The sequence below is a fragment of the Rutidosis leptorrhynchoides genome, chromosome 1, assembly GCF_046630445.1.
Source record: "Rutidosis leptorrhynchoides isolate AG116_Rl617_1_P2 chromosome 1, CSIRO_AGI_Rlap_v1, whole genome shotgun sequence".
Lineage (NCBI taxonomy): Eukaryota > Viridiplantae > Streptophyta > Magnoliopsida > Asterales > Asteraceae > Rutidosis > Rutidosis leptorrhynchoides.
In genome coordinates, this window is record NC_092333.1 from 599,305,046 (window position 1) to 599,330,671 (window position 25,626).

Sequence of the window (25,626 nt, forward strand, 5' to 3'; positions counted from 1 at the left end):
ATCATGCAGTAAGTTCAGCGGAAACAAGTAAACTAGCGAGTTGTAGATTATTTCTATTAGTGAATCCTACTCGGGTCGGTCTTAGACTCACTAATGCAACCTAATTCCCTACAACCAATGCTCTGATACCAAATGTGATGCCCCGTACAAAACCATCGTGTACGAATCATCAACAACAGGATCATTACAAGGTTAAGTACTATATGCTGTAATAAAAGGAGTTGCATTCACGATAGAAAGATGACGTCATAATCGACATCAAATGTTTTACACCGACAGTATGCTTCTATGAATAGCAAGCATGAATAAATGTATGTGACCCTTAGGTCGTTACAAAACATAGTTCAAAAGTATTAAAGTTTGAATGCAAGATAAACAGTTCATGCGGTGATAACACTAGAGCAGCGGGTGTCTACGGCAAGACTAGCACGAGAGCGGAAGCAAATAACCTTAAGCACCTGAAAAAAACATGCTTAAAAACGTCAATACAAAGGTTGGTGAGCTATAGTTTAAGTATAACAGTATGTAAGGTAGTCCACGAGATTTCAGTGCTACAAAGAGCATTTCAAAACAGTATGATAAAGTATATGTTAACCGTGGGCACTTGGTAACTAACTTAATGTTTATACCCCTTGAAAGTACACTTGGCAAGTGCGTATGTTTACGAAGTATTAAACACTCGTTAAATGCTAGCGCTACTAGCCCGAGTGGGGATGTCAAACCCTATGGATCCATATCTAATATTCGCGTTCACGGTTCAAAAACCAATGATTAAACGTTACCGAGCTAAAGGGAATGTTTATGCCATTGTATAACCCACACATATATAAGTTTAAGTACTTGTGCCTAGTATGTAAAACATAAAATCCGCATGTATTCTCAGTTCCCAAAATAAGTTAAAGTAAAAAGGGAATGCTATAACTCACAATGATAAAGTAGCGGTAAAGTATGACTCGGAAAGTAAGCAAGTAATGAAGGTTGTCCAAACGGGTCCTCAACCTAAGTCAAATAGTACTAAGTCAGTAAATCGTATGAATAGGTTTAAAAGTATGTAAATAAGGTCTTAAGGGTCATCATCATTCATCATCAACAAAAAGGCGTAAAGTAAGTTTCGTTTATGAAAGTAGTTTAAAACAAAGGCTGAGTTCGGTCAATCACCACGGCCTCTATACCTACTGAAATAAGGTGAGACCATTGGCCATGGCTCTGTATATGAGTCCTTTAGTTGTGGTAAAAATCCCAGAAGCAAACTAGTCTTCGTTTGACCGTGGCGACGGTCTAAGTGCGAGTAGGTCAGAATTTTTCAGCACAACGTTACATGGACATAGTGACGATCAGAGGGCCATAAATCCTAAACCGTAACTCGGATTAAGACGAGTCTTATATGAAAAGTTATCTACTCGAACAGAGCTATCTGAAAATCATAATTACAGTAGCCCAGGTCGTACGGGTCAGACACAGAAATAGTAGAACAGTAGGGTCAGTAGGTTCCGGTGGTTCTTGGTGCTCGATGCTTATCATGGTTCTCATCCTTGATGCATATAGCTTCAAGTGTACAACTCGTTGATGTGTTTGCATCATTTTCACCAAGGTTTGACCATCATAACCCAAGTGTAAGTCTAAGACATGAAGCACAACTCACTTAAGTGTTGCAAGTGTTTTGATGAACCAAAGTTACATCAAAGTCTTAGATCTAACACATACATGAACTTTAAAACTAATAATAAGTTACAAACTTGAAAGTGAACTTATGAAATCAAGATCTTAAGTTGTAGAACATAGTTCTTAGTTAGATCTTGAAGATCCTAGACTCAAAAGTTTAGATTTAACATAAGTGTACAAAGTTATAATTAAAGAAAGCTTACTTACATGTTCTTGAACTTTTAAAGTTAATTTTAGTTCAAGAAAGTATGAGATCAAGACTAACTTGTAATACTTGACCATTTAACCAACAAACATGAAATTAAAGTGCAAGAGTGAAGTGATAAATTAAATAAACAAGTTAACTAGTTCATGGGTTGTTCATAATTTAAAGATTCAAACCAAAGTTTAATCTTTAAGAATGTAAACTTTAAGTTCACAAACATGACTTACAAGTAATGATTTCCAACACATGAACTTACAATCTTTTGAAACAATATATGTAGAACATAAACTAGAAAGTTTAGTTCTTGTGTGTTCTTGTAAATACAAGATAAAAGAAGAATGAAACTAGTAAGTTTGATTCTTGAAAACATGTAAGTAATAACTACAAGTAAGTAACAACTACAACAAGTAACAAAACAATAATCAAAGAACAAGAGATGATGATGATGAGAGTGTGGTTAGTCCACGGTTTTGCAAGAAAGAAAAAGAGAAAAAAGAAGAAGTTCAAGTTACTTACAACTTAGAGAGAAAAGAGAGAAAGTTGGAAGTGTTTTGTGTGTGTTTTGAAATGAGAGAAATGTGAGTAGAAGTAACAAGTAAAATGAAAAAAAAGAACCCTCCCTTTACTACCTAAAGTTGACGGTTTCACCAAGGGGGAGGGAGGAGGGATTTGTCCACAAGTCTCTAGCATGTAAAGCCTTCAAAAGTTGGTTATTTGGTGTATGTGCATGGGAAGAACAAGTAACCATACAAGTAACAAGATTCCTACAAGTATTAACTAACTAGTTCTATTGCAAAGTAATACTTACATGTGGTGATGGGCTAAAGAGTCCATGAAAAAGTAGGGTGGGCTTTATAAGCCCATGTTCAATCATAAAGCCCAAGTATGTATTAATTAACAAATTAATCCAAGTAAAAAATCCATTAACACTAATAAAGGCCCAAGTAATTAACTAATAACTTTAGTTAATTAAAATGATTAATAATATCAATCATGAATGTAAATAATATTCAAAAATATTATTCGTAAAAGTTTCGTGCGTCACAAAGACGTTTCGGGCAATTAAAGTCAAGTACGGTTAATCATGGCAACAAGTAAATGTAATAACATACATTCGTTTAATCACAAGTATTAATAATAATAATTATTAATAAATAACGTTGGAAAATCCAGGGTCATTACAGATGGGTTTTCAAGCGGGTTAGAGCTAAGGAAACTATGGGTTATTACTAAGGAGGTTTTGGTATTGTTCAAGGGTTTTGCTCGTGAGTCAAACTGGTATTTATCATCTCCGTTGCGTCTACGTACTTTCCTAAAATATTGAATCACAATATTGATACGTAAGCATTTATATCTTATCCATTATATATTAATAGTGTATCCCTGACTAGTGCTCGAGTATATAGGATTATGCATGCTAGTACGATTAATTTTGTCGTTAAATAGTTTATGATAAATCACGAATTTAATACATATATTACTGATATAAGGTATATGATATGCATATTTTTGGAAAGCTGGCGAAAAATCAATAACTTTTCATTTAGAGATCGCGTAATTTCGATGAACGAATTAAAAGATATGGACAACTGAATTATGATTAACATTAATTGAAATTGCTTTTGAATCTGCAATTGATATTTAAACAACTTGTTAATAAGATTGATAATTTGGATTTTCAAATATTACTAATCGAGTAAATGAATTTCTATATAAGGCACGTCTCGATTTGTTGAACAATTGTCAAAATTGACTGTTTTATCATATTTTAAAGCTTTATAAAACTATAGTCTAATTATTCAAGAATTGAGAAACCATGTGAAATGTTAAACTATTTTCGATTACCATGATCATTCAAACTATAGTATAGATTTTAAAAGATCATATTGGGTCAGGTTGACTTTTTGAAATGACTTTTGATAACTTTTGTATGTCAATCTCGAGCATTAGGATTGTGATACACTATGACCCAACCTAGCTTATTAGACATGTATTGATCAACATATGTTCTATAGGTTGAGATCTACGGTTAATTTTGCATTCCGAGTTTCGGTCACTTTTTGGTAAATGACCTTATGTGCTGCTAAGGTGAGTTTCATTTGCTCCATTTTTAATTGCTTTTGCAATCTATATTTTTGGGCTGAGAATACATGCAATATATTTAAACGCAATGGATACAAGTACATACTTAATTCTTCACTGAGTTTGAACCGAAAATCCCTTAGCTTTGGTAACTAGTAGCTGCCAGTACATAGGATGTGGACTGGTGGGCGCGAATAATAGTATATGGATCCATAGGGCTTGACATCCCCGTCCGAGCTAGAACGCTAGCCTTTTAACGGACGTATGTTATTTGAGTTTATGACACGTTGGTTTCCGTGTATTAAAACGAATGGGGTAATTATCATTATAACGTTAAAGTTTAGTTACCAGGGTGCTCTGTTACGTAGAATCATTTGATAAACGTTTCTGGATGAAACAACTGAAGTCTTGTGATCCACCTTTACATACGATTTATGTGCAACATTAAAACTATGAACACACCAACCTTTGTGTTGACACTTTTAAGCATGTTTATTCTCAGGTTTCTAGAAGTCTTCCGCTGTTCGCTTATACGTTATACAAGCTATGTGCATGGAGTCATACATGCTTTATTCAAGAAAACTTTGCATTCACAAAATCATCACCGTGTATCTTATTTTGACTGCATTGTCAACGGATGTAGTATTGTAAACTATTATATACGGTAATTGTCTATACGTAGAAATCATCAGACGTCGAAAACCTTGGATTTATATATTCATTTATGGTGTGCCTTTTTAAAAGAATGCAATGTTTACAAAACGTATCATATAGAGGTCAAAACCTCACTATGAAATCAATGAATGATGTATTCGTCCAAAGTGGATTTGGAGCGATCGTCACAACCCTGGACTTAGAACTTTAAGAAATTACAAAACAAGTCTCTATACTTATCTAGAGAAATAAATATCTTCATTACAGTTGTATTAAAAAAAAGCCTTAAAAGGTGTGAACTTCATGTACCGATCAAGCTACAAGAAAGGTGACTTAGTGCTAATGACTTGATCTCTAAATGTAAAAATACTTACAAGTCTTAAGTTTGAATCCTTAGAGCAAAAAAATATACTCCATTGATACAGAGGTTCACCCACAATCACTTGGGCTACTATCTCGCAAAGTGAGTTTTGCCATTGGATTTGTCAATTCACAAAGCGAATTGAATACTCAAAGTTAAACAAAAAGGTGACTCTAAAAGTTATGTTGGTTAATTCTTGTAAATAATAGGAATGAAAAGACACGATGGTTAGATAATATCTCAAGTTTTCAATTAAAAGTATGTCTATAATTTCATTGTTTTTCATATACAAAATCAATCCAATCTATTCTCAATTTCATAAATGCAATTCATTGATGTTCATGTCAATTGTTCTTTGATTGGAGTTTAATCACGGGAAGAAGTTAGTCTGAAAATCGCAGAGCTAATATTTGTTAACTAACATGTCATCACTCAATTCTTGTACTATTATATATATTACTATATTTTTTATTTTATATACTATAATTTACTAGTGAAATGACCTGTAGAATTACGGGATTGTTTAAACGAAACAGTTTAATTATATGTTTTAGCTATTAAGTGAATGTAGATGTTAAAGGTATTTACTTTAATGACCCATGGAACCATGAATTCCGACTAAGAAAATTCTCGTTGTTTTTACAAACATATTGATTTACTTAATTTAGTCAGGATAAATGAACTACATTTATTCTCCCACCAACTCTCTCTTCCATTTTTTATTATAATTATTATTTTCTTTGTCATAAAAGCCTACATTACAACCTTTTATTGAGACATTTATTTCGCATATATATGTAACGTAATTAATCCCGTAAAGAGAACATGTATTTGAATAATAATAATATAATAATTATGATTATAATTATAATAATAATGTTTGCTTTTAAAAATGAAGTATTTATAATTTTAATAATAATTATTAGTAATAACAAATGCTTATTGAAATTTAAAAAAAATTAAAATATAATTATTATATAAAGGTTGTACAATATGCTTCAAAGTTTGTACATATGTTAATAAGGTGTTTTGTAAAAGATTGTACAATTTGTTACAAAATTTGTACATATTATTAAGAGTGCATTATTATAAGGTTGTACATAATGTTTCGAATATTGTACATATGGTCATGAGGTGTTTTATTATAAAAGTGTATATAATGTTTCAAACTAGAAAAAAATTCGACCGCGCGTTGCTGCGGTTGTATTCAACGCGCGGTCGAATTTGGATATACGTTGTTTGGTACCTAATATATCTAATAAGTTGAGTTGTTTGTTGTACGTGTATGTATATGTATGAAATATAGCCCGAAATATTTAGTATTTTTTTAACGATGTCCGTTTCACGTATAGCTAGTTGCGTTGTGTTCGTAAAATTATTTCGAGTTGAACGGTGGTCTCGGAAAAATTTAACTAGCGCCGAGCGAGAAGATATGGCCCATTAAAAATTCGGGTGGAATTAGTTTCTTTTATTTTAATAAAATTATATATTTACGCTTTCTACCCCTGAAAAAATGTAACCTTGAGGGGCCGTTGTGTAAATTGACCCAAAGTCGAGGGGCCGGTTGTAGTGTCAACGCAAACTCAAAACGATAATTCGAAACAACTGAAACGACGAAATTCGGCGCGCCTTTTAGTATATAGAGTAATAATAATAATATTGTACATATGATTATGAATGTGTTTTATCTTCATGTATTATACAATTGACATGTTAATATTATTATTAAATACAATTAATTATTTCAACAACATCATCATGTGAGTCTTAGAATTCTTCTCTTTATTTTTGAAATTTTGTATAAGCTTTAATAGTCCTTATTTATATTTATGACAACATCATTATAAAGATTTATTAGATACTATAGATAGATTTTTAGTAAATAATTATATTTTAATTTTAAATTAATTAAGATTAATGACATCATCCATATTTATATAAATGACAAGTTTTAGCAAAATGAAGCGTTAAATTGTGAAATGATGACATTATCATTTTATAGATTTAATAGAAGTTATAGATTAGAAAGATGATCATCTTTAATATATACCATAAAACTTAGTTGATCTTATGTATGTCATTAGTGATGAACAACAATATTACAATGTATAATTCTTGAAAATATGCAGAAATTTTAAGCCCGAGTACCAGTAGGCTGATGTGAGCCAAGTCGATCCATTGGTGCAACGGAATGAGCATTACAACTAATATATGGATGATTTGGAATACTAGGAATGAGGTATCGTTTAACAGAACGCACTCATGTTGGGCCAGGTTAATCTCGTGTTCCAATGGCTTACCAATGCAAAGATGTTAATGTTTTCAATTTCATACTAGTTTAATACCCGCAAATTCGCGGGATTATGAAAGAAATTTCGCAATATGGATGTAATATTCATAAAAGTTACGTAATAAGATCGTTTGGCATGCAATTAAAGGATTTAGGCCATTTATGAAGACGTAAAAAAGTATAAAAGCAATATATGAATGATAAAATTAAACTACAATTTTATTATACATGGGAATTTTCAAAATCATCCATGTTTACCCATTGTTGACTTTCAACTTTTCTGGGAATAGTAGAATTAATTTCTTGAACAAATTCATGTTCTTGATCATTCTCAATGCCAACAAAACTGACCAGCTCTTGAATTAGAATAAATTTCTTTCCATTCAGTACCTTTCCATGCTCATGCAATTCCACTTCTAACCATACATTCACCTGTTGCATATATAACCTTGCGATTGCTTTTGTAGATATAACCATACATTTACTTCAAACCGAATCGACCAAGGTGCTGATAGAAACTAATGGACCTTTACAACTCAAGAAGTACCTTTGTTTTGATAGCGGGCGTATTCTAATATGGGTCATTTATTTAAGTCAACACTTGTGAAGTACTCTCAGTGATAACTAATTCAGATTTTCGTAATAAGACACTTGCGCTGATTTAGCACTAACCTGAAATTTATAGGTTGGTTGTGGTCCCTGATAGCGACATTGAAACTTGAAGGGGCTGTCTACAGAGGACATTATGAGCATCGCAGGCCTAAGAAAACCCTGCCACTAACACATAACAAAGGCATATAAAAACATTCAGCGTCCTCAAATACGAGCCGAACGTTGGTTATATTTTGGGGATGATTCGTACACCACAAATTTTTAGCCGACATCACCAAATATGCATTATGATGTTGTACTGTACAACATTGTAAAACACGTTTGGTGGTGTATGACTAAAAGTTGGTGGTGTACGAATTATCACCCTTATATTTTGTTTAGTAAAGAGCTATCAAAAATTTAACTTCAAACAGAACTAAATGCGTACATATTACTGTAAGTGAAAAAAAAAACTAATTTCCTTACATGCACCTAACACTAAAACTCTTGACACCACCAACAGATAGATCACAACCATTTCAAAGTGGGTAACAACATAAGAAACAAAGTGCTATACAATCAGGCATTTAAAATAATACGCTGACAGTCAAAAGATGTAGCATGACTACTTAAGAGGTGGATTTACTGTATGGATGGTTTCGGTACCGGTATCGCACCGATACCGTACTGATACCGATAAACCGAAACTGATATATTGAAATACTTGGAACCGAAAACCGTACCGGTTAATGTAATCGGTACTGGTACCAGTTCGGTACCGGAACCATTTCGGTACCGGTACCAGTTCGGTACCGGTTTTTTCGGTATTTATCGTTTGGTACCGATTTTTTATAATGATCTTGGGTCAGAACTGTGAACATGAAACAATGTGTAGATTTATTTGATGGGCGATTGATGATTTATTCGCACCATTAATTTATACGTATTAGATTACATGGACTAACGCCACAGTACATATTAGAGTTTATTAATATAATTCCAACTTGCATTTCAATCATTAAGAAAATATACTCCGTATGTATTAGATCTTGATGTTGTAAAATTTTGGTTCGTTACTATGAAATAACTTCGAAAAGAAAGGATCAAAGTGTGTTATGGGCCTAATATAAAGAAGAAAATCTGGATCGTAAAATTTTGGTACCAATACCCATTTCTCAACGGAACCGTACCGGTTTCTCCCGAAACCGAAAAAGCCAAATTCATGAAACCGATATTGAATACATTTCGGTACGGATTTCGGTACCGGTTCGGTTTCGGTATTTGATGCCTTATTTACTGCATATACAATTTTTTATTCAGCAACTTTTCAACAGTATGCATGCCCATCACATTTTAGTTGGTGTTAGGATGAGGACCATCACATTTTAATTGGGTCAAGATTACCCATTAATCAAAAACAATCCAAAACTCATTCACAAAACATAAAAACATGCAAATACACTTAATACAACATAGGCGATGTGTTCAAAGTGATGCAAAGTGATCCAAAAATTAACAGTTATATTTTTATTTTATTTCTAAGTTAAAAATAAGTAATTTAATAAAACATCAAAATCAAAGAAATTTATAATACACACATCCGTAAATTATTAAAGGTGTCTGATTTCTTATGTATTAGCATGAAGAGGTCATCCAAAATCAAATCCGTACTATTAGTACCAAACAGTTACCGGTTTTAACATATATCAACTTGTCCGACTTACCCAATTTAACACCAATAAAAAAATGAACATAAAGAAATCAGAAGATGGAGATGAACAACTTACCTACACTTCAGGTCGCATGGATGACGGAACCATGAAGCGGAAGTGCTGAATCCATACAAAATCCTACCTCGAGGCTTCGAATGTTTTCCACAAATCTAATATTTTTTTTTCTGGACTTATGAAACCACATATCACTTTATACATGGCATGTGTCATGGTCATCAATCACAATGGGCGGGTCAATAGTATTTTTCACCTAATTAAGGATTTGCACAATCATATCAAGGTAAGTTATATACAATTAAAGAATATAAGATGGTAATGTTAATTTGTAGTCTTTTGCTTAAACTGTCATCTAAAAAGGATAGAAGTTTAGGTGTTTAGCGCATCCAGAAAAATATGTAATGCAAACTACAAAACAAATGCAGGTCTACTGCATTAGAATTAATATGACAGACTTTATATCAAATATTAGAAGCCAATAATAGTATTATCACATGATAATAAAAAGTTATAAATAATACTACAAGATTCATTACGTGTTTTGTTCTTCTCAGGATCTGTTATTTTAACACGATTTTTTTCCTTAAAAAAACATAAGATAGAGAATGTTTAATAACCAAAATGGACTAAGAGAGGTCAAGTAAACTGCAAAGAACTATGTTGGTTATTTAGTCGAGTAGCCGAAAGCATCACATTACCTTTAAGGCGAGTATAAAAATAGAGTAGAAACAACTGTCAAGATGTACGAAGTTTCAACTTGACCAGTGTTGTTAGTTGCGATTGTTCCAGTCCCAATCTGAGTAAGTGCTTCAAAGTTGGGATTGTGACAACTATCTGGGTTATAAGGACTTCTGAAACCGAATATAGTGTATGAATGAGCCATTTCAACAATCATAACAATAAGTTTCCACAAAAAAATTAAAATTACTTGAGCACTCACTGAGAATTTCATATATGGAATTATATATAAGGAATGTACTTGATCATGAGTTCATATACAGGCTTTTTTTATTATATTATTATATTAAATGAGAATATACAGAAAAATGGGACCTAATGGTGAACACTATCATATGCATAGCCGATATCTATTTTAATACGTAGTATTAGAAGAGTTTGTGTGAAACTGGAGTATGCATAGCAACTTCGGAGAAACGTATTCTCTATCATTTGCTCTCAATTCTAACAAAAGATTTTTAAACCATAGCTTAAGGAATTCACACGGAAAATTATCGGATTCTTACATGATGCATCTAAGAAAAACCGATTCAAAATCTATGTCAGATGCATTCTACGAGTCAACTGGTGAAGACATCCTTGAACTTGAGCTATCTTACTTTGAATTGACCAATACACCTATAATGCTGTCAATATTTAAAAAAACTTATTAAAAGTAGACACGTAAGAAATAAAGTAAAATAAAATATGTTGGTAGTGCTCATGAATATGATAGATCACATCCTTCAGATTGTTAGATCGGTTTTTTTTTTCAATCAAATTTACCAATCATATCAAAATTCAATCACATTACATTTTTTCAACATTCAGGTCTTGGCATTTTGAAAAAAGATGAAATATTTCGCACAAAGAAAAAATTTATGATTCTAACAACTTAATTATCAAGATGATTAGGTCTGTATCATTCTTGTTGATGGATGCAAACGAAGAAGTACGTTCCAGTCGAACCTATATATAAATTAACAGCATGAATATAAAATATGTTACTGGTTCAAGTGATCACATACTTAGTCTGATACAGTTTAACTCAAAATCCACTATACCTCAAATAACTTATATAGTAGTTATGTACCATTAATCTTAAAGTTCATATGCAGAGTACACTTGCACAGGTATCCAAAATTCACTTAAGAAGAAAAGTGTAATGTTTTCCTGAAACAGGATCATAATAAATTTTGAAAGTGATATAGTTGTGTGTGAAATAGTCCCCGCCCGCAATAGAACATGCTATATCATCAATAAACGACTCTTAAGCTTCCATCTGTGTCAACACTACCAACACTAAATGTTATGTTAAAAAGGTAATAAAACATGATAATTACGATATTCTCCAAATTAATTGTACCCTGATATAAAAGATATATACAATACAATATTTGTAACAATAGAACAATACTCATCATAATAATGAAGGCACCTCTCTATGGATATATATTGTATAATTATCAATTAAAGACAGAGTTGAAATCAATTAGTTAGGATGAATAAAACAATTATCATAATACTCCGTATTCAATTAATTTAGTAGAACTAATAAGGGTAAGAAAATATATTGATTACACTATTCAACACATATATAATAGATCAAATTGACCGGATAGTACCTTTCGATTAAGCAAACAAATTGGATTTGGAGAGTACCTTTCGATAATGTATTAGATTCAGATGAAAACTGACAACCTTGATAAAATCCTTATCGTCAAACCACTTACACGATGACCGTAAACTCAGACATTCAAACCAGAAAATTTAATTCTTCCATTTTGTTCTCCCTATTTATACCCGTTCTATGTGCTATTTCCCCCTTTCTTTACGCCATAGGGATTTGTTTCTGTCTCTGCTGCCATTAACGTCGTCGGCTAAAATCATCACCTCCTCAGCCGCCGTCGATAGCGAAACCGGAATTGAGTTTGTTAGATAGGTATCTTGATGATCAATTAGAGCTTGCAACTGAAATATTAGATGAATGAATGTGGTGGTGAGTTAGGGATAAAAAGAAACCACGATAGTACAGAGTAATTTTGAGTGGGAGCGGTTTTGAGTGAGAGGGTATTTATTTATTAGGATTAGGAGCGTGTAAACTGGTTTCAGTTTATATGTTCAAAAGGTACAACTTTTACATATAACGTATAATTAGTTTAAAGCGGATTTCATTAAGGGTAGATTTGGTAAGTTAAAAAAATCTTAATTAAGAGAGAAAGGTATTAACTAAGATAAATCCTAGCCATTAGATCAATTTTTTTAAGGGTGGAGATTAAATTTTAAAAGAATTTTTTGAAAGTATTAACTAATATGCACTTTGTTTTAATTAATAGAGAGGAAGAGGATTTGGCTGGATTAACTGTGGCTGCTGTTACAATGAAGTTAATGGTCGAGCTACTGCCGCTTGTTTTTGGAGTATTTTGCCTGTCAATGTAATAGAATTTAAAGTTTAGTGTAGTTTATCTTTTGAGCTTTTTAATTTTCCCTTAGCCTAAGTAAGTGGACATGTCCCAAATTGTAGTTCAACTTGTGGCCAACTTGTACTTCACAATTTTCACTGTTTGTGAGAATTGATTTTTATATATATTTTTTTTGACAGCGATTGGGATCACCCGAGGGGGACTAAATCACCCGTTGCGATCATCTCCCGTTTCGACTATGCCGATGCAGCGATAAACCCCGTCCCCATCGCTGCCCGGGAGGAAACCTTGGTACCGATCCAAGGACACGACCAAGTAAAAACCCCTCCCCTTTACCCCCAAACGATATGGGAAATGTGTCATAGTTGGATACTTCATGGCAGGAATGAAATTGTATTTTAGAAAAAAGTAACGTTATTTTCCGAACATTAAAATAAATAAATAATGTAATAATTTTAAAAGTATTATTATGAAGGTTGAAAAGAAGTTGTTACAAAATTAAAGTCTGTGTTTTTTTTCATTAGAACATGCGATATTAGCTCAAATATACTTTTTTCCAATTTTCATTACAACATACACTTTCTAAAAAATTTGTCTGTATACATGATGTGCGTAGAGGTGTATACGAAATAGCTTATATTTTACTACGAAATACTATTAAATACTATACAATTTTACACAAGTTATTTATTTATTTATAGAGTGGAAATACCTGTCTAATGACCCGTCCTAATCCATCCGGACGAAGTCCATATCGATTATAAACGATTCACAACAGTTGATTACATCGCGAGGTACTTGACCTCTATATGATACATTTTACAAACATTGCATTCGTTTTTTAAAAAGACAATCTTTCAATACATCGAAAGTTGACGGCAAGCATACCATTTCATAATATATCTAACTATAATTGACTTAATAATAATCTTGATGAACTCAACGACTCGAATGCAACGTCTTTTGAAATATATCATGAATGACTCCAAGTAATATCTCTAAGATGAGCAAATGCACAGCGGAAGATTTCTTTCATACCTGAGAATAAACATGCTTTAAAGTGTCAACCAAAAGGTTGGTGAGCTCATTAGTTTAACATAAATAATCATTTCCATCATTTTAATAGACCACAAGATTTTCATTTCTCATAAATATACGTCCCATGCATAGAGACAAAAGTCATTCATATGGATTGAACACCTGGTAACCGACGTTAACTTAATGCATAGCATATCCCCAAAACAGAACCTCTCGTCTGTATAATAATCTCGAAGTACTAAAGCATTCGTACCCCGAATGGGACTTGTCAAGGTCCATAGATCTATCTTTAGGATTCGCGTCAATCAGGGGCCATTTCTCTAAATTCTTAGGTTACCAGACTTGAAGGACGATATTCGGTTTAATAATCCAACCATATAATGTAGTTTTTGATCACTTGTGTCTATTTCGTAAAACATTTATAAAAGCAGCGCATGTATTCTCAGTCCCAAAAATATATATAAAAAGGGAGTAATGAAACTCACCTAATGTATTTTATAGTAAAAATACATATTACGACATTGAATAATGCAGGGTTGGCCTCGGATTCACGAACCTATATCATTTATATGTATATTAATACATATAATCATAATTGAACAATTTCACATATTATAACCTATTTATATATTATATATATTTAATTTGTGTATATACATTTATAACGATTAATATATATATATATATATATATATATATATATATATATATATATATATATATATATATATATATATATATATATATATATATATATATATATATATATATATATATATATATATATAGTTATATTAATATATATTTGGTTAGTATTATATAAAAAAATACTTAATTTGTTATATATGAATGTTTATATAAAAATGTTAATATGATTAATACGTACTTAATGTAATATTACTAAAAGTATATTTTTATATACAAAGTGGTCATTTGGTAACATAATATCAGTAATAGTAATAAAAGTTGTTTTTGATTATAATGATAATAATACTATTAATAATAATACTAGTACTTATGAAAATAATAATAATAATAATAATAATAATAATGATAATAATAATAATAATAATAATAATAATAATAATAATAATAATAATAATAATAAGATAATATTAATAAATGAATAGATAAGTAACTACCTCAAAGGAGTAGTTCTAAAAATATATCCAAGTTCGGGTTTGAACCCGCGACATCCCGCTAGCCCGATAACAACCTAAATCATTACGCTTGTCATTGATTTTCTGAAATAAATAGGCTTTTAAATCCTTATGACTCGATTTCTGTTTCTTTCTTCTTCTTCTCCAAACATCATCACTCATCATCATATTTTAGCGATTATCATTATCGGTGATTATTATTAACGTTTATTATTTCATGTATCAATTATCATAACCCCAGTCGATAATTATTTTCACGAATCATGACTCACGTTCCACTTGTATCAATATCATTTTCATCATTAACACTTTCATCATCATCAAAACCGTTACCATATATCATCATCATTCTCGTTACTCCCATATCATGTTTTATCATTAGTATTTAACTCGAGTAGTACGGAAGGGAGACAGCAACCCAACGGCCCAAACAATAAAGGAATGGCAGCCTAATCCAATAAACTGAATCGTGGCCCAACAACAAAATGCATCAATCGGCCCAAGTGGTAACAGAAAAACAAAAGCCCAACATTTAAATATATTGAAGCCCAATTACCAAATCAAGTCCCTAGTCAATTCCTTATAATATTACGGCCCAAGAATACTAAAATAAATATACGGCCCACGTTAATTCAATGTGTATGTGTTTGTGATGTGTGCAGCGGGGTGTACGAAATAGTATTAATTTAAATACGAAATACGACGAAATATTACACAAGTTTTAATTATTTATTTACAAAATGGATATACCTAAACCTTGCTACAACACTATAGGCAGTGTACCTAATCGTAGAGTAGTATAGTTTTTAGTAATTCCGGTTCGTTCCACAGAGAGCGGGCTTATTGCACACTATATTTTTAAACAATTATATTTGTACAAAATATATTATATTGATAATATATAAAAGGGGGTTTACCGTTTAATGACTGGTTTGTCGATTTTATATTTTAAGTTACAATTAAAACCTAATGCAAAATATAAATGACGATAATTAAAGTAGCGAAAAATAAATGACAATAAATAAATGACGTTAAATAAAATAGCGAGTAAATAAAAGTACGATGAAATATGAAATAAAATATATTATGCTTATTTAAACTTCCGTAACCATGATGGTTAACGTGTTGATTTTAATTTTATGCCCATGGGTTAATTGTCCTTTGTCCTGGATTATTTAATATGTCCGTCTGGTTTTTGTCCATAACAGTCCATCGGTCATAAATTTAAAGTGCGAGTGTCCTCGTCAAATTATCCTTATACCCGAAGTCAAATATTCCAACTAATTTGGGACTTAAACTGTAACAAGGTTTTAATACTTTGTTTAATAATTACACCAGGATATCGACTGCGTGTAACCCAAGGTTTTAATACTTTGTTATCAATTATGCCAAGTGTCCTTGTACATAATTTCACCCCTGTTTTAATAATTCCATAGACTATTAATCCATTCCCGTGTCCGGTTAAATGAACGATTATTCGTACATATAAATATCCCGCCCATCGTGTCCGATCGAGTGTATATGGTTATTTATAGGGACGTCCAATTGTAAATATTTATATTAAAATTATCAAACTATCATTTAGTTAAATAAATATAAAGCCCATTAATAGCCCATAGTCTAATTTCCACAAGTGTCGTTCTTTTGTCCAAACCCCAATTAAGGTACAAAGCCCAATTACCCCGTCTTTAATATTTAGTCCAACATCATGATTACTTTGGCTCAAATAAGCATAATAATAACTTAAGTACGAGACATTAATTTAAAAAGGAGAACATAGCTTACATTGATTATTTATCGCGTAGTGTTACACGGACAGAGCTCCGACTTTAAAACCCGTAAAATAACCTTTACATAACCCGAACTAATCTAATATAAAACTACCCTATACTATATATATTATATATATATATATATATTTATTTATTTATTTATTACAGAGTATTATTATTATTATTTTTATATTTTTTAAACTCGGCAGAATGCATGGCCTTTTATAGGCATTTTTGATTTTTGCAGCTCCGCGAGTCGTGGAGTTTGAAAATCCAGCTCACATAATTTTGGAACCTTGCTTGTAGACATATTTTATATATAAATATAAAATATAAATAATTAATATAATTATTTATATATTATATTATATTCTTGTGCATAGTAGACTTGTAATTTTTGGTCCATTGCGTCGGGCGTTGATAGTTGGCTCGGGTACCGGTTCCGGATTTTCGAACGTCCTTGCGTACAATTTAATATTTGTACTTTGCATTTTGTAACTTGTACTCTTGTCATTTTTAGACGTTTTTCATCAATAAATTGAACCTTTTGAATTGTATCTTGTACATTTGAGCTTTTTGAACGTTTGTGTCTTCAAATCTTCGTTTTCGCCTTTTGTCTTCGCACTTATTTATTTAAACAATTACAATGAAAATATAATACAATTACATATGAAAACCTATTATTTAGGAGGGATATTGCTATGAAATATATGTTCCTTTTTAGCCTTATCAGTTTGTGATTTTTGTCCAGCTCAGTCGAGAATTAAGGCAGCCATAACAGACAAGCATATAGGGTTTCGGTGTTTGATTATTTTTTTTTATATACAAACTTTACACATCAACAATTCACTAGTAGCAATCATTATCTTCATTATTATTTTATATCATCATTATGCATATATTTATGTATATAATTTATAATCCATAAGATAAAAGATAGTGGAGAAAAGAAAACAAAACTCCACAGTAATTCAATCTCAACTTTTAATGTCACGGGTGTTTGAATATTGGTGTCTTATTTGATTGTAATTTACATACATCAAAGTATAATCTTATCTTATATCTTATATTAATAATAATAAGAATAAGAATATAATAATATTAATATTAATAAGAAACGTGTACAACTAATAATTTCAATTGACAGTTATATCGCGGGGATCATATCGTGCTCCGTTGTTAATTAGTGGCGGATGAAAGTTTCCAGAAAAATCCCATATTTTAAATTTAACTATATTTATTTATTTTGTTCATTATGGTACAAAATTTGGTCGTTAACTATTAAATAAATATTACATTAATTATTCACTCTAAACCCCAAGAAAAATATAAAAAGTTTTAAAATTTATCCAATGACTTCTAACTGTTTTACTAATAAGCCTATAATTTATAAAACTCATTTTTGGATCACTGTTTATTTTAAAATCACGTAAGTTTCTTTTTAACTCGTTTACTATCAATCAAATGAAAATAGAGCATTACCTTTAGTTTACTAAATAACTTTGAAACCCTAATATATATTCTATATACCTTTTATATATATATATATATATATATATATATATATATATATATATATATATATATATATATATATATATATATATATATATATATATATATGATGGAATTCAACATGACAACAAGTTCATATGTTTATATAATCACAAAACCAATTTTATGAATATTAAGACAAGCGGAAGCATTATGTTATTTATAAACAAGTGTATATGTTAAACCATTTTAGATTGAACTCCATTAATAATAATCAAGCCTTGAATATATGCTTACAAAATAACAAGAGAGGGAGAGTGTTTATACCTCCTCAATTAGCAATTTAGGGCTGTTTTGGTTCAAGAAGGATGATGATGAAACACACCCTTGACTTGGTTAGACCTTAGAACCTCAATGAGCTAGTTAACTAACCTTGAACCCATTTGTTCCTTTGCAATAAAATCGGCCAGCAGCAGCTCCCAAGAGATGATGATGAATCAAGTTTCAAAAGTGTGAAACCTCAAGAGATAATACCCCAAACTTAACCCCAACACCTAATGCTATGGTTAGGATTTAAGGACACTTGAAGATAAGCTTTCAAACTAGCTCAAGAACACTCTCTTCACCCTAAAATAATTCGGCCAGACTGCCCAGCAGAATATTAGGAGAGAGTTGTCTTGATCTTTGAATGCATGTTTATATTCTCTTACTTGAGTCAAAACCTTGATAGAAATGTTAAGCATGTACATGAGGACTTGTGTACTCTTGAAAGTCCCAAACAAGCATGGGTGAGTCCCTTTTTTTTATGCAAAACCGCCACCCATCAAGCAATATAAAAAAAAATGTAATTTTTTTTTATAAAACCTGTTATTTGTTTGGTTACTTTCAATTTATAAACCATTTTATAAATATAACACAACTTAATTATTTAAAACCTATAAATAATTAAATCCTTATCATATAAATTATCCAAATAATTTATCTCAAGTAATAATATTTTAGAAACCCGATTTTCTAAAATCTAAGTGTCGCGTATTTACTTAATGATCCAATCGTTAAACTTAAATACGTTTAAGGTGTCGGTAAGCTTGTTATTGGGTATGACCCGACTTGGATCATAACGTATTAGCCACATTAATTTAATATGTCTCTCGGGCATACGAAATACCTTCAATCTCCTACTTGCACGAGAAATATAAGAAATTAATGCAAGTGACAGATACCACCTAACGACCGTCCATCACCCCAATATATTATGACTTTGTGCCATTCAATAACATCATCCTTTTCGAGTTCCCATCTCGAATATGAATAGGTGAATCTTTTTATTATTATATCCTTTCATCCTAGATGTCATGTTAAATCCAAGAGATACAGAGTGATCACTCTCCTCTAGATTCAACTTTCTCAGGCCTTAGACATCCGAATCTCAACGAATAAGAGGGACAAATTCCATCTTGACTACATACGTCCTAAATATATACCTTGCATTATACCTGAGCTCTTCCTTATGAACTACCATATTTCAGAATAGCGAAGGAAAGAATCAAGGCACAATACTTAGTGAATATCAGAACCCAATATGTATCTCAGGTCAGAGGATACAATGATATTCGCCTTTACTCAAGATTACATGTGATCAACCACGAAGGCTCCATTCAGTAAGTCTTGAGAGCGGGTCTTCCAATATTTGTATCCCACAAATATCTATGAACCTTGGTAGCAACCTTGCCCCATATTCAACCTGAATGTATACCAATCCATGTTCATAATAGTCTAAACCTCACACTTGTTCCCACAAATGTGATCGACTACGGAATTTAGAATAATTTCTTATTCATGGATAAAATATGCAAAATAGGAACATGACTCAATATAATAAATTAATACCATAATTATATCAATGAGTTTGAACAAATTTCGTTCTGTTACAATACTTAAAACAAATCACAACCAATCACTAGAATATCGAAGCCCTAATGCACTAACATGCCCTTGATGTTTTGCACCATGTAAGAGCTTCGTGAGTGGATCCGCTATATTAAGATCTGTGTAAACTTTGCGAATACATATCTTTCCCTTTTCAACTTCATCCCTTATGTAGTTGAATCTCCGCTCAATGTGACAGGTCTTTTGGTGAGCACGAGGTTCTTTGATTTGAGCAATCGCACCCTCGTTGTCACAAAAGATCTCAAGAGGGTCCTGAATGGAAGGGACTACTCCTAAGTCGTCGATGAATTTCTTCATCCATGCAGCTTCCTGAGCTGCCAATGATGCGGCGATGTACTCCGACTCTGTAGTGGATAAAGCAACAACATCCTGTTTTGAACTCTTCCAAGAGACCGCACCTCCATTTTATGTGAAGACATAACCGGATTGTGATCGAGAATCATCTCAATCAGTTTGGAAACTCGCGTCCACGTAACCCTTTACCGCGAGTTCCTCCTCACCAGACCCATATATTAGAAACATATCCTTAGTCCTCCTAAGGTATTTCAATATACTTTTGACAGCAATCCAATGACTGTTACCTGGGTTATTCTGGTATCTACTGGTCAGGCTTAGAGCGCATGACACATCCGGTCTAGTGCATATCATTGCATACATGATTGACCCAATAGCAGATGCGTATGAGACTTTCTTCATTCTCTCTTGTTCATTTTTCGTGGTAGGACACTGAGATGAACTGAGAAGCATTCCCTTTTGAATAGGTACCAAACCTTTCTTAGAGTTGTCCATCTTGAACCTTTTCAAGATCTTTTCAATGTATGCACTTTGATTCAAACCTATCAGTTTCTTGGAACTATCCCTGTAGATGCCAATCCCCAAAACGTATTGAGATTCTCCAAGATCCTTAATGGAGAAGCATTTACTTAACCAAGTTTTAACAGCTTGCATTGCCGGAATATCATTTCCAAATAATAATATATCATCCACATATAATACAAGGAACATGATAGTGCTCCCACTAGCTTTCTTGTATACACAAGCTTCATCACCATTTTTAATGAAGCCAAATTCCTTGGCCTCCTCATTAAAACGATGATTCCACATTCTAGATGCTTGTTTCAATCCGTAGATTGACTTCTTTAACTTGCATACCTTTTTAGGATATTTCGGATCAACAAAACCTTCAGGCTGAACCATATAGACATCTTCCTCAAGATGTCCATTTAGGAAAGCGGTCTTGACATCCATTTGCCATATTTCATAATCATAATGAGCAACAATGGCAAGTAATATCCTAATAGACTTTACCATTGCCACTGGCAAAAAAGTTTCATCAGAGTCAACCCCTTGAGTTTGAGTGAAACCTTTTGCTACAAGTCTAGCTTTATATGTATCCAAGTTTCCATGTATGTCGGTTTTCATTTTGAAAAGTCATTTACAATTAACTAGCCTTGAGCCAGGAGGTTGTTCAACAAGTTTCCAAACTTGGTTGTCATACATGGATTGCATCTCAGCGTTCATGGCTTCCTGCCATTTATCCTTATTAATCCTTGATAAAGCATCTTGGTAGTTTGTTGGTTCATCCAAATCAACCACATAGCAACCATCCATGAGAAACCCATATCTCTCCGGAGGATTACTAATCCTACCAGATCTGCGAACGTCTTGTGTATTTTGATCATACATTTGATCACTCTCAACATTTTCATGTTGAGTGCTAGTGTCAACCAATTGTGTATCATCTGCTTGATCTTGAACCTCTTCAAGATCTATCTTCTTTTCACTATTTCCTTCCAATAGGAACTTAGTTTCAAGGAATTCAGCCTTCCGAGCAACAAATACATTCTGCTCGGAAGGATCATAGAAATAATATCCCATATCATCCTTGGGATATCCAATGAAGATACACTTCGTGGATCGAGCATTCAACTTATTAGGGACGTTACACTTAGGATAAGCTTCACATCCCCATACCTTTAAGTATGATAGATATGGAGGTTTTCCAAACCACATCTCATGAAGAGTTCGTTCCACTTTCTTGGTTGGGGCCATATTTAGAATACGAGCCGCGGAGCATAGACAATAACCCCAAAATGATAGAGGTAACGTGTTTCTAGCCATCATAGATCGAACCATATCCATTAAGGTTCGGTTCCTCCTTTCGGAAACTCCATTAAGTTGGGGTGTTCCAGGGGGAGTAAGTTGTGAGATAATCCCACAACCTTTAAGATGATCTTGGAAAGCATCGCTTAGGTATTCACCTCCTCTATCGGTACGAAGTACTTTGATTATCTTATTGAGTTGATTTTGTACTTCGTTTTGATATTCCTTGAATGCTTCAAAAGTTTCGTCCTTGTGTCTTAATAAGTAGACATATCCGAAACGACTGAAGTCATCAATGAAAGTAACGAAGTACCTTTCACCATTCCTGGTTATGGGCTTAAATGGTCCACATACATCCGAATGTATTAGTCCCAATAAGTCTTTAGCCCTTTCATAGGTCCCTTTGAAAGGTGCTTTATGTAGTGACCCGAACTTTTCCATGTTTATATATATTAATTGAGATTGATATTTACATGATTAAATGTTTCCAACATGTTAAGCAATCAAACTTGTTAAGACTTGATTAATTGAAATATGTTTCATATAGACAATTGACCACCCAAGTTGACCAGTGATTCACGAACGTTAAAACTTGTAAAAACTATACGATGACATATATATGGTTATATATATAGTTAACATGTTTTTATTATAAGTATGTATCTCATTAGGTATTTTAACAACGAGTTATATACATAAAAATGAGACTATTAATTTAAGAAACTCGAAAACGATATATATAACGATTATCGTTATAACAACGTCTTACTAGGTACATATGAATCATATTAAGATATTGATACACTTGGTTAATTATGTTAAATGATAAGTAAATATATTATTAAGTGTATTAACAATGAAATACATATGTAAAAATAAGACTACTAACTTAATGATTTCGAAACGAGACATATATGTAACGATTATCGTTGTAACGACATTTAACTGTATATACATCATACTAAGATATATTATATATCATAATATCATGATAATATAATAATTTAACATCTCATTTGTTATAATAAACAATGGGTTAACAATATTCAACAAGATCGTTAACCTAAAGGTTTCAAAACAACATTTACATGTAACGACTAACGATGACTTAACGACTCAGTTAAAATGTATATACATGTAGTGTTTTAATATGTATTCATACACTTTTGAAAGACTTCAAGACACTTATCAAACTACTTCTACTTAACAAAAATGCTTACAATTACATCCTCGTTCAGTTTCATCAACAATTCTACTCGTATGCACCCGTATTCGTACTCGTACAATACACAGCTTTTAGATGTATGTACTATTGGTATATACACTTCAATGATCAGCTCTTAGCAGCCCATGTGAGTCACCTAACACATGTGGGAACCATCATTTGGCAACTAGCATGAAATATCTCATAAAATTACAAAAATATGAGTAATCATTCATGACTTATTTACATGAAAACAAAATTACATATCCTTTATATCTAATCCATACACCAACGACCAAAAACACCTACAAACACTTTCATTCTTCAATTTTCTTCATCTAATTGATCTCTCTCAAGTTCTATCTTCAAGTTCTAAGTGTTCTTCATATATTCTACAAGTTCTAGTTACATAAAAGCAAGAATACTTTCAAGTTTGCTAGCTCACTTCCAATCTTGTAAGGTGATCATCCAACCTCAAGAAATCTTTGTTTCTTACAGTAGGTTATCATTCTAATACAAGGTAATAATCATATTCAAACTTTGGTTCAATTTCTATAACTATAACAATCTTATTTCAAGTGATGATCTTACTTGAACTTGTTTTCGTGTCATGATTCTGCTTCAAGAACTTCGAGCCATCCAAGGATCCGTTGAAGCTAGATCCATTTTTCTCTTTTCCAGTAGGTTTATCCAAGGAACTTAAGGTAGTAATGATGTTCATAACATCATTCGATTCATACATATAAAGCTATCTTATTCGAAGTTTTAAACTTGTAATCACTAGAACATAGTTTAGTTAATTCTAAACTTGTTCGCAAACAAAAGTTAATCCTTCTAACTTGACTTTTAAAATCAACTAAACACATGTTCTATATCTATATGATATGCTAACTTAATGATTTAAAACCTGGAAACACGAAAAACATCGTAAAACCGGATTTACGCCGTCGTAGTAACACCGCGGGCTGTTTTGGGTTAGTTAATTAAAAACTATGATAAACTTTGATTTAAAAGTTGTTATTCTGAGAAAATGATTTTTATTATGAACATGAAACTATATCCAAAAATTATGGTTAAACTCAAAGTGGAAGTATGTTTTCTAAAATGGTCATCTAGACGTCGTTCTTTCGACTGAAATGACTACCTTTACAAAAATGACTTGTAACTTATTTTTCCGACTATAAACCTATACTTTTTCTGTTTAGATTCATAAAATAGAGTTCAATATGAAACCATAGCAATTTGATTCACTCAAAACGGATTTAAAATGAAGAAGTTATGGGTAAAACAAGATTGGATAATTTTTCTCATTTTAGCTACGTGAAAATTGGTAACAAATCTATTCCAACCATAACTTAATCAACTTGTATTATATATTATGTAATCTTGAGATACCATAGACACGTATACAATGTTTCGACCTATCATGTTGACACATCTATATATATTTCGGAACAACCATAGACACTCTATATGTGAATGTTGGAGTTAGCTATACAGGGTTGAGGTTGATTCCAAAATATATATAGTTTGAGTTGTGATCAATACTGAGATACGTATACACTGGGTCGTGGATTGATTCAAGATAATATTTATCGATTTATTTCTGTACATCTAACTGTGGACAACTAGTTGTAGGTTACTAACGAGGACAGCTGACTTAATAAACTTAAAACATCAAAATATATTAAAAGTGTTGTAAATATATTTTGAACATACTTTGATATATATGTATAAATTGTTATAGGTTCGTGAATCAACCAGTGGCCAAGTCTTACTTCCCGACGAAGTAAAAATCTGTGAAAGTGAGTTATAGTCCCACTTTTAAAATCTAATATTTTTGGGATGAGAATACATGCAGGTTTTATAAATGATTTACAAAATAGACACAAGTACGTGAAACTACATTCTATGGTTGAATTATCGAAATCGAATATGCCCCTTTTTATTAAGTCTGGTAATCTAAGAATTAGGGAACAGACACCTTAATTGACGCGAATCCTAAAGATAGATCTATCGGGCCCAACAAGCCCCATCCAAAGTACCGGATGCTTTAGTACTTTGAAATTTATATCATATCCGAAGGGTGTCCCGGAATGATGGGGATATTCTTATATATGCATCTTGTTAATGTCGGTTACCAGGTGTTCACCATATGAATGATTTTTATCTCTATGTATGGGATGTGTA